The 16,533-nt window shown below is 33.9% G+C and overlaps 1 protein-coding gene across 1 annotated transcript in view; it reads left to right on the forward strand.

Annotated features, from left to right (window-relative positions):
• The first annotated feature begins 223 nt into the window (after positions 1-223).
• Positions 224-16,533, forward strand: part of LOC136815741 (zinc finger protein GLI3-like) — a 52,000-nt gene continuing 35,690 nt past the window's right edge. Inside the window, exon 1 of the mRNA XM_067072191.1 lies at positions 224-429. The gene's annotated coding sequence lies outside the window, so the exon portion shown is untranslated. The remainder of the gene's footprint in view (positions 430-16,533) is intronic.

Genomic DNA, 16,533 nt, shown 5'->3' on the forward strand with positions numbered 1-16,533 from the left:
TTAGTCTATTCTGACACCAACTTTTCTCTCCGCAAAAAGGTAATTCCACAAGTTTTGTGGCTGGTGTAGAAAACTACAATTACGTTAGTCCATTAGGGGTCAATGAAGAAATTTCGCTCATTCAGAGTGACTATTTGAGACCCGCTTTTATCAATACCAATCTTTATGTAAGAAACGTCAATTGTGATCGAATTTCTATGTTTTTCTTTGTCTTTCTAGGGTAAAAGATTGAATAAAAAAATTAAAACGATCATTCATCTACTAACCCTTGGTTGAAACTATGACGTAATGTGACAAACGGAAATGACGATGTAATGAATGGAGATTATACCCAATAAAGGAGAGTGATGACGTGTGAGGCCTTGCCCTTAACCTGATGGGTGTTCAATGATGAAGTTGCTGACTGGCTTGGGCTGATATGGAAACTTGGTATGTTTCTTTCATATTTCTCATGACTCCATAGCATATACAAAGACATAGAAGAAGTGTGTTTATATATATGATACCTTAAAGGGGACGTCAGCTTTTTTGGACAAGATTCATCGCGTATGTACAATAGAATGCATAATATTCGATTTAAAAAAGAGAATTCCCTGCAAAGTATTAAACACCACAAATGATTTTAAGCACTCTAATTTACTCTGGAACGTAGAGTTTTAACTCTGAGTTTTAACATTATAGACTTGGGACCAGCATAAGCGGGCGGTGTTAGACCCTGTCGAACCTATCAGATGAAGAGATTTGTAATTGTGATTTCATTGTTTTTTAACGAGCGTTGCACTCCTTCGCATGTTTCTGACGTACTTGCTCTATCGTTTTGAATCCGCCAGTGGCCAGTAGCGTGGTGAGTTGACTAAAATTCGGGCTAACTGGAAAGGCAATTTTGGTAAATTTTGATTTTGGCGCCCCCTATGAAAAGTAAATGTGTTTGTAAAAAACAGCGAAGCGAAAATTTTGGAGTATTTTCTCTCTTTTTGGCCAAAAACTGCTATATTCTAAGGTGTAAAAGAGCAAATGAGCGCCGAAATTAGTAATCGGAGGCGTCTTTTGCGCCCTTTGTATTTCGGCGCCCCCTAAAAAAATCGGCCGTCCAAAATCGAAATGTGCAATTAAATAATGGAAGTGTTGAAAACACTTCACCATATTGAAGACATTGCGTGATGTAAAAAATTTTCATTCATTCATTCTTGCAGGGGAAAATGGCGGCCAATCGAAACTGAAACCTTTGAGGTATACTGCCTTAGAGAAAAATATTTTAAAAGTAAAAAAAAACAACAACAAAATTTTTACAGTTCAATTCATTATCCTATGAAACTGAAAAGCCTCTATTTTTCCCTTCATCCAACCAACGTGGGTGGTATTCCATCCTTCGTACATTACAGTGCAAAAGAGGTCAAGTGTAATTCGGTTTCATTCACTGAAATCAATACTTTGCATTGTACATTTTGAAAAAAAATATATAGAACCACCATTTTCTGTCGACAGACCATTTTTTGTAAGGGCTAAAATAATAATATCTAAATTCAGGTCCTAAAATATAAATAAGTTCTTATCGGCGATCCAATAAATATCTGCAATCTGATTAGTTAAAAAAGAGTACAATATATCTTGTATTTTACATGTACAAAATATAAATTGACGAAAAGATATTGTTGCATTGTAGCGGTAGGAGCAATCTAACGTCACTCGCCTAAAGGCTCGGAAAATATTGTATGGAATAATCTTGGAACTCGTCCGATAACTACATATTGTAATAATTATTTTACATGCAAACGAGGCTAGTCAGGTTATTACTTAATCGAGTTTTGCAATGTCGCCTTTTCGAATGATTTGGTTTTGTTTCTATTTAAAACTCAAGTGGTCTATGATTTTATAGTGATTTTAAGAAATTTGTGGGCTTTTAAAAATAAATTTCTTTAGAGTCCTTTCATTTTTTGACATACTCTTAAGCTTTCCGAGTGGTAACTATAGATTTTTAAATTGAGATCTGAATAGTAGGAGAAATAATATAAGACCACCTTTGAGACTATTTATTATCCAGGCTGTAACTTTTAAGTCCTTTCCTTCTGTATCGTAGCCTCACTCATTCCCGGCGGAACAACCGTAAAAGTGGGGAGGCTGGAGGCTCAAAATGAGATAAAATTCGCTAGCAATTTGGGAAAAAAATCTTCTTTGCTCAAAAAGGGGGAGGCTGAAGTCTCCCCAGTCTCCCCACTTCCGCCGGGTCTGTCTCTCTGGAATCTTTTTGTCAAAAACGAGAAGAAATAGCTGTTAAAATCTATTCGCTTTAAGTCTGTACCCCTTTTTTGCTACAATGTGAAAACCATGTCAACGTTGATATAGTATTTCCCTTGTAAGTGGTTTCCACATGATAGCAAAATAGCAAAACAATAGTGTAAGTGTAAAGGTAATCTGTCTCCCAGGTAGACCTATCCCCATCCTCTCCTTCTCTCAGTCAGACCAGTCTGTTTTTCACTACAGTTGACACTCGCTAATTCAAAGTCGGAATTTTACTTAATTTGAACGGGAAATCTTCTTTGTTCGAATAACAGAGATATTCGAATTATAGAAAGTATTTTAAGAGGGTTTTTTCCTTGACGGGGACTGGAAACAAGTTCGAATTATAGAAAATTCGAGTAATAGAAGTTCGAACAAGCGACGAGTTTACTGTATCTAAAGTAAAAACACAAACAAGAAACTATAGAAGTTTTAAAAGGAACTTGAATAATGTTGATAATATAGTACTCGCAGTAACATATAATTTCTTTCTGAAAATGTCACTCAATTTTGAATTTCATTGTGTAAAAATGCCGCCTCACTCACCAGACCATTTCCTTAATAGACTAAAAAATGGCGGCATTTTTTGACAATCTGAGTCATGCTATACCTGGACAAAACTATCAAGCACTCTTGAATGTTGCTTGTAAACAAACCACTCATTCTGGTCATGAATTTACATGCAAGATGGCTTCTTTTCGTTGCATTTAGAGAGTCAATGCTTGGTCTTGCTTTAACTTGATTTTTTTGGGGTATTTTCAACACCAACTGTGATGATTTTGTATGTTGACCGTTTGCTTTTGATGTTTGTATATTTCTGCCGGTTTGGTCCTGTTTGATAAAATAGATGAAACGAAAAAAGATAAAAAAGGATTAAATGTTACAATCGATGCATTTCCTTGAAAAAGCGCAAGGTAAAGTTTCTAACGGTAGCTCATAGTTTGGAAAAAGGTATCAAATTTTAAAAAGGTTTTATGGATTTCTTTATGAAATTTTAAAGAGATTTTTTATCTTTTTAAATTTTCGAGATTTTTTTTTCAACTTTTTTTTAATGGCCAAAACTCAGAACAATTCCGCCAGCCTCATTTTCTAGAAATGGCTATGAAAATGCTGATTTAAGCCTCTTAAAATCTCAATAATAACATGAGCAGACAATAAAAATTTAAGACTGAAAAGCAACAACCCAAATTTGCTGGTTTTGATAAGAAACTGGGAACGAAACAGTCCTCTGTAACTCGAATGTTCATATGGTAATCAGTTTAAATTTGTTTGATTATTGAGGATTCGTGTATAAATAGAAGAAAATAAAAGAAGATGTGCTTATCGAGCTATGTCGAGTGTTTATCGTTTTTGTTTAATGTCGAGTTATTATTGAGTGTTAGCTAATCCATATTACATGTTTTTATAAGAACGATTTTATAAAGAACACGAGGCTGAAAATTTGCCAAAACCTAAGAACAAATTAAGAACAGAGATCAGAGATTACTAAGAAAACACCCCCTAGGATTTTTCAGCTAGTAGGAGTAAAAATAACAAACTGAAACTCGATGGGGATTAATATTCCCATAGTTTTTGTGGCTGGGGATTTAAATTCCATTGTTTTTAAATCAGAACATTCATAATATTTTACAGTGTGAGGATTGGTTTATTCGATTACTTTCAGTGGGGACAAATATTGGAGTATAATTTTCCACCGGGAACGATATTTTGGCCAATTTTTCCAGTGGGAAGGGGTCCCAGTGGGTCTGTGAGAAAGGGGTGTAAGAAAGTACTGATTTAATCAGATTTTAACAAATTTAAACCCATTTTAAGTTTTTAAGTAAAGAAACTAAGCGTATTATCAAGAACATCGTAAGAACATTTTAAGCCTTAGAATTTCAAAAATTTAAGAACTGGGCTGTTCCAAAATTTACTGGACTTTAGAATTAAGTGTGTTTTTTTTTATTTAAAAAATTACACGTAACCTTTTTCATTTTAGTGATATAACCTGATATTAAGTAGCCCGGGGTCCACTTAAAGTTTTTTATAGACTGGATGGCGCGATTAAGTACTTCACTGGACTGGACTCAGCGTCATAAAAAAGTTTAGTCAAAAGTAGACTCTAGTCTAGATTTTGAGCAACCTACAATTCTTTACCTACCAACAAAAACAATAAGTCTGGCTTTTTCCTTGATATCAACCTACTTGTTTTATCATGATTGATTTCCAATAAAATGTATAATATTAAGATGAAGAGCTCTACACAGCATGACTCTTCGTGAAAAAGGTTCATAACAGGGGGTCCCAGATTTTATTTCATCTTCCAAGATAAGAAGTTTTTATGTTTAAGATCATTATATTAATTCTCATTTAGATCGGTTAATTTAGTTCTAAACATTTTATTTTTCATTTGCGAGGGAAGAATTTAGAAAGATTTTTGTTTATTTTTCCCCGAATTGAACCGAAAGAACAGTTTTTCATTTAACGACCTTCTAAAAGTACAATTTGTTTTTGTTTTTGGATGGAATTACAAAGCAACAAGAAAAACCTTTATTTTTCGTGATTTTCCGAGCATTATATTTATACCAATTGAAACTTGTTCCGTTCTCTTGAATGCTTAAAAATAAAGTTGTTGACTTACTTACGAGTGTTCTCCACTAAAGTAAAAAATTAATCTCTCACAGAGGTGTCAACAAAATTTATGCAATTTTCACCGATGATAAAACTAATGCCACGAACAGGGATAAATGAAGTTTTAGATGACGTCAGCAGAAATTTAGCAAAAAGTCGATTTTTTTGAAGAAAAGAAATACTGAGGTCACCAAGAAATTTCAAAATTTTAGATATATAATTATAAGTAGTTCTATCATTGGTGATGATTTTGTTAAGTTTTTGGTTTCATTAAGTTGGCTTTTGAAATACTCTAATTACACGCTAATTATTTTCTTGGAGATTTCGTATTTTGGGTGTTTTTTTCTTACGTTTTATGTTTTTTTTAGGAATTTGGGAATTTTTTGAGATGTTTTGAGAAATGTTCGAGATTACTATTAGATTACAACTTTTGATTCTGATGCAATACAGAGAACATTGATTGGTTATGATCGGTGGAATTATGAGAAATTAAGGGGGTCAAATTGGTAAAAATAGGGTATGAAAGAAATAAGAACAGGTTAAGAACAATTTTTGCCTCAAAGTGCTGAAAATAATAAAAACAGCTTAACTCCCTCAAAAAATTACTGATTCTTATAAAAAAAGAGTGTACAACAATTAGTTCAATTTTCTAGTTTACTAGAGAGGTAGCTCAAAACACACTAGATTATCATCCAGCCAAAATTTCTTCCGCCTTTCTACTGAAAGAACATCACGTACAAATCAAGTTAAAAGCGTCTCCATGGATTATTATTTCGGTTCCGTACCAAGAGACCGGTGACAGAACCAGGAAACAATCCATCATTTCTTGAATGCTTTGTTTCAGTATTTACTTTTGCTTCTAACAATCTTTTTCATATAAGAAATTTTGACGAAACATTGACTAGGTGTAGTTGTAGTTGTAGATTTCAAGACATTGTTAAGAGCAAGCTTGAAAATCAGAATTTTCAGAAATGCGAGGCTCATCTAACTTTAAATTTTGGTTTAAATTGAGTTGTTTGTTTTTCATAGGAAAAGAAAGGTCTCTAAAACGTTTGTCTCGATTTTCTACATTTGCTTGATAGTTTCTAATTGTAAAATACCATGAAATTTATGTGTTTGATAGACAATTATTCTTTACTTTAAGTCTTTCAGGGTGACTTCAAGTGTTGGATTTTTCAATATAATTGCAGCTTTTCTTCGTGAATTTAGCCAAAAAGTCACGTTGAATTTTTCCTCTTACACGACGTAATTGTAGTGCGTTAAGCAACTAGAGTCCAGAGTCCAAGGTTGGACGGACCAAAAGGGTTTCAAAATTGTTGTTACCTTACTCTTACAATTAATACAAAGAGGAACTAAATTGCATTAATTTTCTTCAAAAATAACTTATTCGTACACCTGAAAAAAATGCCACTGAAATAAAAGTAGAAACGCCTACTCAAATTTGTATTTCCTTTTAAAAATAAATCTGAGATTTCCTAAATTATTCCGATTTTCTTTTCAACTGTAAAAAAGTTAAACTTTTTCTCCGATTTTTCTTCATTCTAAATATTTTGGTCATATCCAAATCAACTTTTCAAAAGTATTTCAAAGTTTTTTTTATCTGTCAAAATAATTGGTCAAAATATAAATAAAGTTCTTTGACTGTCAGGATCACGAGTATCCATTAGTGGATGGCACCACCCTCAGACTTTTCTAAAACTTTAACTTTGCCAATTACAAATATGTCATAAGAATTTTCTTAGACCAAAATTTACAATATTTTTCTATCAAGAGCAAGCAACAAAAAGTGCGGATTGTTAATTTTTTGGATCCGCTTGTCTATCATCCTAAATTATTCTTATGTTTATAATTTTTCGGAAACTTGCTTTATGTAGTCAAGGTTGGTTTTCAATAGCAACAACCAACACTATTGATTATTGCTATGGTTCTTAGTCACAGTAACTGTTGCCATTAGTAACCTGGCATCCGTCGCCATGACTAACTTAGAAACAGAGTGGTAATGACGTCATTATGAAAATTAATGTAAGGTCGATGCCAAATAAAAATCGATATAAACTACAATCCGTGCCATAATATATTTGCACTTTTGGCTAATTCACCATTTTTCGAAAATTGAAGTTCGAGCGAGAATGTCAATTTCAGGCCCTCAAATTGATTTAATCGATTATTTCGATCTGGGGGGGATTTATTGGTTTCTAGGCTATATTTCAAGCCCTACTGGACCATTTTTGAACTTTTGGATCCTCAGATCCTAAGGTTCTAAGTCTTAAGTCTAGCGTTAAAACTCAGAGTTAAAACTCTACCCTTCGAACCTACTTTAGAGCACTTACAAATTGATTGTGGTTTCAAAACACCCCGGTGAATTTCTCTTTTGTGCCAAGTATTTTGTCCCTGATTGTAGCGGTGCAGCATGAAGAGCTGTCAAATTGTGCATTACTTTCTCTTTGTTTTAGCAACTCATTGCATTTGAGTTCAAGTAGTTTGAACAGGTTTGCAAGGTGACAGGTATGTCTGAGCCAAATATCGAAAATTGACTCTGTAAGAGACTAGATTTAGGAAGTCTTGTCCCTTTTGATGATGTTTTTACGACCCTTTGAGAGACCTATGTTCCAAATTCTCTGCCAAAGTTTTCAAACTTTAGTCCAAATTACGAGAATTTATTTATTCCTTTCAGGAAGTCAATTTTATGATATTTTGTAATTTTGGGACCCCTGTCAGAGATTCAATGGTTGTTTTATGGTTTATATACCCCTGTGAGAATGTGAGAGACTTTCGAGGGTGTAAAAAAAAACCCTTTTTGATTAAGTACACACCCCTGGGTCCTCAATTCATGAACCTTGTAATCACAGTGAAGAGCCTGGATAAAAATGTGGTCAATTTTAAAGAGATAATCAGGTGGTTTGAGATCTTTTGCCCGTAGTTTCCTTCTGCTCATCCTCTAGTGATAAGATTTTCTTAGAGATATAGGAAGTATCTGCGATTCAGACTAGTAGTTTTCTTTCATTGTCATCAGGGAATATCTCACAGCCCCACTAAAACTTTTTTCCTCATTGGGGATAAAAATTCCTATTGAAATCCCGATGGGGATAGAAATTCTGTTGTGTGCAATTTTTAAACCACTGAATTTCGAATGGGGATGAAATCAAAGTCACTTTCCCAGTGGGGCTGAAATTCAAGGGTATTCCCCCCCCCCGGGGACGAAATTTTTGCCAAATATTCCAGTGGGGCTGGAGCCCCAGTGGGTCTCTGACACAGGGGTGTGGTAATTATATAACCAAATCTTTTTTGCAATCTAAGTCCTTTAGAAAGTGTCGAAGTGAAAGCATTTTTAGTGAAGAATTTGTTAGAGAGAATGTTTTAGTTTTTATTAATTCATGTTCACCATGACCTTTATTGTTAAAACCGGAAATTCGGTGATGATGTGACAAGGTTGACGAACTTTTGAAAGGAAATTTGTAAACATAGAATATAACTGTAATGATTTGTTGTTTAGTAGAGTTTAGGTAACCTTGTATAAGGAATGTTTTCTCTAAAGGTTTATGGAATTGTTGTGTCTTAAATCTATAAGTGCTCACGATTAAATTATATTTAAAAACAAGTTAACTCTCGCACTAAAGTCCGTGTCAAAAAGGTGTGCAGTGTTTTTACTTTTGGCCATAACTTTCCAACCAGTTGTCATCTGATAAAAGGTTTGGTATCGTTGGAAAGATATTTAAATGCGCTTATATTTTCCACTAATTAGTTTTTCAAAATTTTTTCAAGAAAATGAAGAAAAAAACGAAGAAGAATATTTTCTACTTTTGATAGAAAGCTGCTACGGAAAATTATTTTTTCATCAATCGAAAGCTACGGCCACTTGTTGGAATAGTCTCAAATTAACCAGATTTTTTCTGATTCTTGCCATTCTCTGCAGAACTCTTGGTGCCGGGAAAAAGAATAGCCAAAATTAAACGCTTTTTTATTAGAAGAATTTTTATAAGAACCCGGGGCTGAAAATTTACCAAAACCTAAGAACAAATTGAGAACGATCTGAGCCTCAGATTTTAGAGATTACTAAGACAGTACTGATTTTAACAAAATTTTGAACCCAATTTTAGTTTCTATGTAACGAAACTAAGCGTATTAAGAACATTGTAAGAACATACAAGCCACAAAATTAAGAACAAAGCAGTTTAAGCCAAGATTTACTGGTTCTTATAAAAAAAACGTGTAAGTTAAAATTTTTCCTTTTAAAAGTTGTAAAAATAAAACAAAAAGAGAAATGTTGAATATTTATATGAACTAATCTTTTAATTATTATTTAATCAGATTTAATGGTAATTTACGACATACAATTAGTAGGGTGCATCTCTTTAACAAGCAAAAACGATGGAGCTCATTGCTTATTAGCGAAAATTATCAAAAGAATTTTTTAAGAGTATAATATATAAGAACTATGGCTTTGATGGCCAAAATATAGCCACAACATTCGAAGACTTCAAAAATTTTGGATGTTCTTATAAAAAAACGTGTAAAGCATGAATTAATGGTATTTCTTAATTACTTCTTCTTCCCACAGCTAAATCTATTGTTTTCTTAATGCGTTGATATTTCCTTAAATACCTTTTTTTACCAATAATTAATTGCTGTTGAAAATATAATGACTTTTTTCAATTGTTTTTCCAGTATATAATTAATGGATTATATTTTATTATGGTTTTTTGATGAAGAATTTAATGAATTCATTTTTTTTTCTTTTTATGTATATTTTTCAAAATGGGGTCAGATCAGCCCTTGATGTTGCCTAAATCATGGACAAACCATCTCTTTGTAGATGAACTTGTTTTGAATGCAAATGAGGTTTGGTTTTATATTGGAGTTTGGGTTAACGCAGTACTTTTTTTGGTGATTTTGAAGAAACTTTATTCACATGTTCTTTGAAACTTTCTGTTATATTAGTGGCTTTCAAAACTTTCAAGTCTTTCAATCGAGTGAAAATTTTAAGAAAAGTCTCTCTAAGGGTTCCCAAAAATGCCAATTTTTTCTTCTCTCTAAGGGTCGATTTTCAATTTTTGGCTCGGACATACCCGTGACTTCACAAACCTAGTACCCCCCGGGTTCACTTGTTTTGGACACGCAGTCAGTGTGTGACACTGCGCATACGGCTAGCTCATTTTAATCTGTTTACAAGTGATGTCTATTTATTATTCCAAAATATCAGATGTTAATTGGATTAAATGTAAGTAGGGGATGACATCCATAAATACTTTATTGAAGTTTTGGGACAAAAAAATCTGTATTTTAATTTTGATAAATTTCAATTGATACAATCTGGTAGGACATTTTTGTGAAAGGTATTTTTTTATTTTCTTGGCAATAGATATGAGGGTTCTTTCTCGTTCAAGCTGAGAATTTCTAAGGACGAAGGCAGCGGCAAATAAACTTGTGGATCTTGTAGACCTAATATACATAGCACTGTTTTGTACACTAACAGCCCCCCAGTCTTCTTATGTCTATAGTTGTATACTAAAAAGATCTTGAAATGAAAATTGGATAATTTTTTTTTACAGTAGATTCTTTATGGATGGTAAAGCTCATTTAGGGCCGATTCTACTAAATGCTTTAAAGGTTTTGTTTTTCAATAAGAGTAGTATCGTTTGCTTACTCATCAAATTTAATTCACAAACTTTTTCACATTGGATTGACACGGATGTGGAGCAAAATTGGTCAGAAAAAGGAACAGGAAAAACATTAGTTACTTATATCACTATTATAATAGGCAGACACTGTCCTGGTATGAAATGTGTCTGATATGAAACGTGAACACTTATGTAAAATAAAACTTTTAGTAAGAATTTTTGCATTAAAACTTTAAAGACAGTCCTTAATACGTATACATTAGTGCGTAGGTTTTTGGAATTGATGGTTGTAATAAGAACGTTTTAAAATATGGAGTAGTCTTGTTGTTGTTGTTGTGTTGATGTTGTTTTTCCAGTTTTAGTCTTTTTTATAAAATCATTTTTTAAAATAGAGTACTAAAGTCTAACTATATTGCTTCAGAATACCTCTATGTAGCTGTACTTACATTATTACCATTACTAGCATCTAATGGTGTTTTTGTCTCGATCCTCCGTCCAAAAAAATATTACCATTAACCATTACTAGCAAGGGGTTATTTATCCTTGTCACTAGCATCAAATGATGAAAAGTTGTTTCTTTCTTCATTTTTCATCTTCATTTTCGAAAGATTTTGAAATTATTTTTTTCTCAAATATCATATTGCTCTGAAATATCTTTTCAACGATTGGTAAAGAATGGCAAGCAAAAAAAGAATTTGTGCACACAGTGAAGGGAAGGGAATGACGAATTTTTCGCCAGTAAAGCCTTTTGTTCTTATAATATTTGTTCTTATAAAAGAAAACGTGTAATAGAATTTGAGTTTCGTAATAAATAACGTTCAAATGCAGCCTTACTATTTCTAAATCAAAGAACTGCTCGAGCGGCTCTTGCTTCAAAGTTAAGTAAGAGCTAGACTGGAGTCGTTTATAATGCATGTAATACTAATAATAAACACAAACAAGACGACTCAGAGTCGAAAATTTCGCAAAGTATTTGATTAGTGGGGGCCACTATGTCGCGAAAAAGCTTCTCGTGTGCAGCAGCTTGTGCAAAGGGATTTTATGATTGAATACAACCTCGTCCCCGTGTATCCCAGGCTTTATTTACGCTACTGATTGACGCCAGAGAATACCCTGGTGCTGGTGTTGGCTGATGCTAGTTCCCCCTCTGAGAGGGGGAACTTCTCAAAACAATACGTCATAAAAAAATCTGACGTTACAAAGTTACACTACAATGCAATGGTTTCAAATTCAGGAACAAATGAAATCTGACGTTTTGTTTCTGAATTACGTAATCTTACGCGTTCGAAAACCAGCAAATTCCAGGGTGTTATCTAGCGCTATCAGTAAGCATCAAAAAGCTAATAATACGCAGGGAACGAGGTTGGATTGAATATCGTTCCTTGAATGTAGAAGATCAAAATTTGAGAGGTGGGGCCGGGTGGGACCACCCGCTGCCATGGAAACTAACGTCATTGGTTACTATGGCAACCAAAGTAGAAAGTCGTCAAAATTGAAAAAAAAAAATTTCCATTCGAAAGAGCATGAAAAACTGATAAAGAAAAAGATCACAACCTATATCTGAAAATGAACATATCATGAGATATTAAGGAAATAAGGCAAAATGACATCATGAAACGATGACGCCATCGAAAAATAAAGATTTGTCAAAATTCAAATTTTTCTTTTTTTGGAAAGAATACCTTCCAGTGTTGAACATAAAATATTATTACGAAAAAGTCAGAAAATCCCTTTTAAGAAGTGTATTAGCCAAAATTGATATTTTTAAATTTTGCCTGTAATAATGTGCTGACTGGGCGTACTCCCAAGCTCCAACCTTCGACAGGCAAAAGTTGAAAATATCAACAAGCTGCTGCACACGGGAAGACATAGTGGCCTCTACTATTATTCATAAATGAAATAATCATATTAAACAACTGGGGAATACAAGGGTTGAAGAATGTCTTTAACAGAGAATAAAGTTACCCTTACAGAGACAAGGCGAAAAAGTGACTCTTAGAGCACATTTTCAAAAAATGTTCTAACCTTCTAGAGATTTTTTTGACTTTTCAAGTTTCGTACCTTAAATAATTCCGAGACTTGGGAAGGTCAAAAACAGAACCTTAGCATCAGCATATACCTGGTATATACCTATTTATGCCTAAGTACCCCCCCCCACACCTTCACCATTAAAAGAATGCAATAAATAGAACGGGGCTAGAGCTATATTGTCACCCAAATGTGAACTGTCCCAGTTTAGCCAAGTTACATTTCAATATCATACCAATATCTTTGACTATTTACAAAAATATTAAAATGTTTACACCTTGTAGATAAATCAAAAGTAACTGTTTCAAGGCTCGAAAAGCACAAATTTGGAAAATTACATAAATATTTTAAATTTGATGGAAATTAATTTAAATTTTTAAGGCCAATTTTTTTTCTGCAAAAATGTTTTACCTTAAAGCTACTGCTACTTTGTTACTGTTGTCACTTGCCTTGCATCCATATCATTGAGACGTGGAGTTACATATTTTTGAGAATTTATTGATTGACTAGTAGGAAATCGATTTTGGAGCAGGTCGATCAAATTTGATTGACTTCCATTTCTTTTTTTTGATGAATAACCAATCAATTTGTTCCAATATTTGATAGGTAATGAAGCCCATTAAAAATTTTTGAGTATTGATCATTAATTGGATTTGAATGGTAGCATAAAATCATCGAATACCTATCAATTACTGTACGTTGGTCTAATGTCAACATCCCCCTTCTAATTTCAACATCCTTCTTTAAAGATAGGAATAATTGGAAGGTCAGAATCGCTGATGGAAACTATTTTTCTTTGCTTAGCGATCAGAGAAGAAAAAACCTTTTGTCTATAAGTGATCCCAACCTTCCTATTATTCCTATCTCTAAAGAAGGGTGTCAGAATTAGAAGAGGGATGTCGACACTAGACCAACTTACGGTACCAGAACCCATCGATATCCAGTCAATTGATTTGTTATCGATGTGTCATCGATAGAAAATAAATCAATTGTTTTGGGTGGGAGTCTGACACTGTATAAAAAAGTTTGTCTTTGAGTTATATATCTGATCAATCAAAACCCAAATCCATTGTATATACAGTATTCAATCAAAGTTGATACAAATTTTACAGTAAGATTTTGATATAGACTTCAACAACAGTCTTGCCGTTTTCCCTCGCATCCATTTGGGTTGACCGGGTGAAGGCTCGTACACTTTCCAAGTGAACCGCTGTGAGTGGGAATCCTAAACTTTGACGCCTGCGTAGCAATCGGTTGGCAAATGATATCATACTCCAGGATGCATCGTCTCTTATTTCCCCCCTATTTTCTACTTTCATATCTTCTATCCTGATTTTCTATCTTTCTCAAGTGTTTCTAACTGTTTTCTAAGTATTTTTCTGAAATTTGCCCGTACCGTTGAAACAGATTTCCCACCCCGGCTCGAACCACAAAATGCAAGCAACCTTGGTTTGCAATCCCAATGCTTAACCGCTTGCGCCAACGAGACTCGGCAGAAAGCTGTCATTTACAAATACTTATAGCGTGCAATTTACAGACCATAATAAAGAAAGCTCCCAACCCTACCGGTGCCCCTACAAGGATCCCTACGGCGCTACGGGATCCAAAGTTAAATCTTAGGGTACAAATGCCCCTAAGAAGGCCTTCTGCCTTATATTGTGACTCTCGAGCTCCAACCCTAACCCTAACTGATAATAACCGAACCCTCGTCTAGCGTCCGCGGATTGGAAAATTTCACTTGCATCCTGGAGTATGATATCGTTTGCCAACCGTAGCAATCAAGGTAACTTTTTCCAATCGACGACTAATCGATAAATAATCAATGGATTGGATATCATTTGATTTCAATAATTGATACATGATAGACAGAATCGATAATCAATATTTTACGGGAAGCTCGATTGCCTATCAATTGTATTTTGTGATCCATTTTCCATCGATTTATTCTTAAGATGTTCGATTGATCACAATTGATTGTAAAAACTAATCTATTATCAGTTAGAATAGTCTCGATTATCGAAATCAATCTAAATCCAATCAATTGGTTGGTTATCAATTAGTCATCGGTTGATATTGAGCCTGGAGAACGACAAGTATTAACACATCGCACCTACCTAGCTAGCAAAAGGTATATAACTTCTCTATCACTTATAGATTGACACCCCCTGCCAGCCTGCTATAAATTCTTCTGTGGAATACTTAGTAAATGATAATCTGTCTTACAGCACAACTTAATCAAATATCAACAAATAATAGTCGCGCGGCTGAGGTCGAAAAAAGTGGCTAGAAAATGATTTTCGTGATACACCTCTTAGATTCCACTTTTTTCGATGGAAACTCTCGAATTAGTATATGTAGATTCCAAAATCAAAAAGTTTCCACGATATTATCGTGCAAGTAACGAGTAAATGGCGATTTTTTGCGTTTCCAGGCAAAATTGCAAGGCCTGGAAATTCATGATTTTGGGGGGGTCTTCAAATTAAAAAAAGACCTATATCACATGATAGAGCTTTTCAAACTGAGCAAAAAAGTATATTACACCAAAGTCCCAACTTCTCTAGATCAAAAGTTATGGGCCTATTTGTGGTAAAAAACTGATGGAAAACAGGGAATTTCCCCACAATCTGCATTAATTTATGCAAAATTAAACACCTTTTTGACCACAAATAGGCCCATAACTTTTGATCTAGAGAAGTTGGGACTTTGGTGTAATATACTTTTTTGCTCAGTTTGAAAAGCTCTATCATGTGATATAGGTCTTTTTTTAATTTGAAGACCCCCCCAAAATCATGAATTTCCAGGCCTTGCAATTTTGCCTGGAAACGCAAAAAATCGCCAATTACTCGTTACTTGCACGATAATATCGTGGAAACTTTTTGATTTTGTAATCTACACATACTAATTCGCGAGTTTCCGTTGTTTTTTTTGGAATCTAAAAGATGTATCACGAAATGAAACGTTTTTCGACCTCAGCCGCGCGACTATAATTCTAATTGTAAAAACGAAGATCATACCTGTCTGTGTTGTCTGTATTATTGTTGTTGTGTGTAGTGATATGTTCAAGAGCAAATCTAATTGTAAGATTCCTATCACTCTATTGGTGCATTACTATCTACACAAAAATAAAATACTATGCTGTTGTAAAGAAATATAAACCTCTTTAAGTACTCTAAAAACATCAAAAATATGATAAAAATACAAAAATCCAGAGCAAGTCTGACAGCATGATCGAATCCGCCATTTAAAAAAACTAGCTATGTTTACGAATGCTTGGTTCCACCTACCTAAGCACTTGCGGACTGGAATCATTAAATTTTATTTTAGCGAGTGAGTTCATATTTTAGAATCTTCGAGAATGTTCTAGAAGTTTCAACTACTTTCGTTTTCTAATTTTTTTTCCGATGACACCGCCGCGAAAGGCTATCGTAATACTTTCGCTATGCGAAATTAATAATAATACGGGATTTAGTTTGTATAAACGACTGGAAGAATCCGGTGTTCCAGCCTTATAGATACCGGGCCTAGCTACGCAGAAACTTGCGTAGCGAGAAAACAGTTTATTAAGCAACAACAAACTCTCAAAATAAAATCAACACAAATGAAACATTTTTAACACACAAATCCACACACATTTCATTTTCAAGAATTTTTTTTGAGCGGGAAAAAATTTTAATTGCGATATTGACACTTATTTTTTGTTTGGAGTTAGTGCACAAAGGTTCCTAGACGACTAAAATTTACTTTTTTGCTTTATTTCTAATATGTCTGAATTAGTCGTCTAGCTTGCTAGACTAAGTAAGAGCCAATATAAATTCATCCAACGATCGCGTGCTCTCTCTCTCTTTAGGATATACATTTTAAAATTTCATTAAAAGGATCTTCCCTGCCACTAACCAGACTATATTAATTATGATCTCTTTTTTGACATTTTGACATACACGTTTTTTATAAGAACGTCCAAAATATTTGAAGCATTCAGATGGTTTGAGTCTTCATCCTA

The sequence above is a fragment of the Clytia hemisphaerica genome, unplaced genomic scaffold (assembly GCF_902728285.1).
Source record: "Clytia hemisphaerica strain Z4C2 unplaced genomic scaffold, Clytia hemisphaerica genome assembly, whole genome shotgun sequence".
Lineage (NCBI taxonomy): Eukaryota > Metazoa > Cnidaria > Hydrozoa > Leptothecata > Clytiidae > Clytia > Clytia hemisphaerica.